Here is a 3,861-nt window from a genome sequence, read left to right as displayed (position 1 = left end):
AAGGCCTTAGAGGCGCCTCTCTTCTCTTTTACACTCAGCTGTGACATGACGCTACTCTTATATCAAGACATCGCTTGTATATCAAGTCAAGAATTATAAAAAAATGTTTGCTTGTCTTGATAAACGCTCTCAAACCAAGTTACTCTCAAACCAAGGTTTTAATGTATATGTATTTTACTGTATATGGCATGGCAGTCGCTACCTGCGACAGGGGCGGACTGACAACTCATGGGGCCCCCAGGCAATAGATTATGGGCCCACACAGTATACACACACAGTATACATACACAGTATAAACACACAGACACACAATATACATACAGTATACACACACAGTATACATAAACATAGAATACACATACACACACTGAAAAGGTACTTTAGAGGCAGGGCAGCTACAATCTTGGGATTTTTTAAAAACAATGGCCCGGATTCAGATACATTGGAGTATCTATTGGCGGGGCGTAACGTATCTCAGATACGTTGCGCCACCGTAAATTAGGGTGCAAGTTCCGTATTCAGAAAGAACTTGCGCCCTTAGTTACGGCGGCGTAACGTATGAGGTCCGGCGTAAGCCCGCCTAATTCAAATGGGGATGATGTGGGCGTGTTTTATTTAAATGAATGGTGACCCCGCGTATTTTACGTTTTTTATGAACGGCGCATGCGCCGTTCGTGAAAGAATCCCAGTGTGCATGCTCGAAATTACGCCGCAAATCGTCATTGCTTTAGACGTGAACGTAACTTACGTACAGCCCTATTCGCGAACGATTTACGCAAACGGTGTAAAATTTTCAAAACTCGACGCGGGAACGACGTCCATACTTAACATAGGATACCCCTCATATAGCAGGGGTAACTTTACGCCGGAAAAAGCCTAACGTAAACGACGTAAAAAAATGCGCCGGGCGGACGTACATTTCTGAATCGGCGTATCTACCTAATTTGCATATTCAACGCGGAAATCTACGGAAGCGCCACCTAGCGGCCAGCGGAAATATGCAGCCTAAGATACGACAGTGTAAGAGCCTTACGCCAGCCGTATCTTAGTAAAATTCTGGCGTATCTTGCTTTCTGAATACAGAAAGAAGATACGCCGGCGCTTCGTAGCACTTACGCGGCGTATCAATAGATACGCCGGCGTAAAGGCTATTTGAATCCGGGCCACTGATTTTTACAGACTGGTTTTACTGAGGGTGGCAACCCTGATGGGGCCCCCTAGTGGCATGGGGCCCTCAGGCAGTGCCTGAATAGTCAGTCCGCCCCTGATCTGAGAGCAACAAAAATTAAACCGTAGACAGAAATTTACCAATCCAACATAGAACATGTTCTGATGTGTTTGGTTCTTTAATGCCCTGTACAAACGATCAGAAAATCCGACAGCAAAAGTCCGATGTGAGCTTTTGAACAGAAATTCCGACCGTGTGTGCGATCCATCGACTTTTGCTTTCGGAATTTCCACCAACAAAAGATTAAGAGCTGGTTCTCAAATTCGCCTGTACCAATTCCGACACGCAAAATTCCGACGCTCGGAAGCATTGAACTTCATTTCTCTCGGCTCGTTCGTAGTGTTGTACGTCACCGCGTTCTTGACGGTCGAAAGTTCAGAGAGCTTTTGTGTGACCGTGTGTATGCAAGCCAAGCTTGAGCGGAATTCCGACAGAAAATCCGATCGTGTGTACGCAGCATTAGAATTTTCTTGGATGCATGGACAAACAAAGAGCTAAGAGGGAGTAGAGGGACAGAGGCAGAGAGATAGGAGGGGGACAAGAGGTACTATAATGGAGCACAGCAGAGGGATAGGGGGGGGGGGGTAGAGGAGGGATTGGAGGGGGGGCAGTAGTGGACTGGAAGAGGCAGTTTAGGGGTAGGAGGGGGGCAGCCCACCATTATGTCACAGCTGAGGCCAGCTGTTCCTCGGCCTCTTCTGATCCTGACACCCAGGTAGACAAGGTCAAGTGCCAGCTGAATATCCACCCTCAGGGTGACCTCCAGCACGTGCCAGACGCAGGGGGTCACACCAGCTGATGTGCCTGGGGGCTGAGCTGACACTTAACCCTTCCTAGCTGAGAATGTGCAGCAAAGGATCCAGCAGGACACAGACAGACGGAAGAACAATGGTAGAATCTAACAAATGTGTGCGCATTGTCTGAAAGGTATACATATACAGTGTGCACTATGGTTATGTCCCTGTAGGGGTCCTAATCAATTCATTTAGAACATTTAAAAAAATCTATATATATTTAAGTAAATCATTTAAGTTTTCCATTTCCATACAGAAAAAAGAGAACCTGTTCACTTGCTCTCCCCAAGAGAGGGACATGTGGACCAGTCTCTGTCTTCCCACTTCTTCTCTATCCTCTCTGTTCTCTCTCTGTCCTCTCTATTCTCTCTCTGTTCTCTCTCTGTCCTCTCTATTCTCTCTCTGTCGTCCCTATCCCATCTTTGTCCTTCCTGCTCTATTCGTGTCCACTCTGTTCTTCTCTTATCTCCTTGCTTCTTCTCTCTCCATTTCTGTCCCCCTCATTGCTTCATCTCTGTCTTCTTTGCTCCATCTCTGTCCCTTCTTTGTTCTCTCTGTTCCTTATCTGTTCTCTCTGTCCTCTTTGCTCCTTTTCGTCAAGCTCCCTGCTCCTTCTCTGCCCTCCCTGCTCTCTCTCTCTCTCTCTGCCCACTCTGTCCTCTCTGCTCCTTCTGCCCTCCTTGCTATATCTCTCTGTACTCTCTGCTCCTTCTCTGTCCTCTCTGCTCTCTCTGTCCTCTGCCCTCCCTGCTATCTCTCTCTATGTCCTCTCGGCTCCTTCTCTGTCCTCCCTCCTCTATTTCTGTCCTCTTCGTTCTTTTTTCCTGCTTCTTCTCTGTCCTCCTTTTCCATCTCTATCCTCTCTGCTCCTTTTCTGTCCTCCCTTCCCATCTCTATCCTCCCTGCTCCTTCTCTAACCTCCCTTCCCCTTCTCTGTCCTCTCTTCCCACCTCTACCCTCCCTGCTCCTTCTCTGTCCTCCCTTCCCATCTCTATCCCCCCTGCTCTTTCTCTGTCCTCCCTTCCCATCTCTATCCTCCCTGCTCCTTCTCTGTCCTCCCTTCCCATCTCTATCCTCCCTGCTCCTTCTCTGTCCTCCCTTCCCATCTCTATCCTCCCTGCTCCTTCTCTGTCCTCCTTTTCCATCTCTATCCTCTCTGCTCCTTTTCTGTCCTCCCTTCCCATCTCTATCCCCCCTGCTCTTTCTCTGTCCTCCCTTCCCATCTCTATCCTCCCTGCTCCTTCTCTGTCCTCCCTTCCCATCTCTATCCTCCCTGCTCCTTCTCTGTCCTCCCTTCCCATCTCTATCCTCCCTGCTCCTTCTCTGTCCTCCATTCCCATATCTATCCTCTCTGCTCCTTTTCTGTCCTTCTTGCTCGTTCTCTTTCCTCCCTTCCCATCTCTATCCTCCCTTCCCATCTCTATCCTCCCTTCCCATCTCTATCCTCTCTGCTCCTTTTCTATCTTCCCTGCTCCTTTTCTATCCTCCCTGCTCCTTTTCTATCCTCCCTACTCCTTCTCTATTCTCCCTTCCCATCTCTATCCTCCCTGCTCCTTTTCTATCCTCCCTACTCCTTCTCTGTCCTCCCTTCCATCTCTATTCTCCCTGCTCCTTCCCTGTCCTCCCTTCTCATCTCTGTCCTCCCTTCCCATCTCTAGCCTCCCTGCTCCTTCTCTGTCCTCCCTTCCCATCTCTACCCTCTCTGCGCCTTCTCTGTCCTCCCTGCTCCTTCTCTGTCCTCCCATCCCATCTATAGCCTCCCTGTGCCTTCTCTGTCCTCCCTGCTCTTTCTCTGTCCTCCCTGCTCCTTCTCTGTCCTCCCTGCTCCTTCTCTGTCCT

The sequence above is a fragment of the Rana temporaria genome, chromosome 4, assembly GCF_905171775.1.
Source record: "Rana temporaria chromosome 4, aRanTem1.1, whole genome shotgun sequence".
NCBI lineage: Eukaryota > Metazoa > Chordata > Amphibia > Anura > Ranidae > Rana > Rana temporaria.
Note: the sequence above shows the minus strand (reverse complement) of the source record.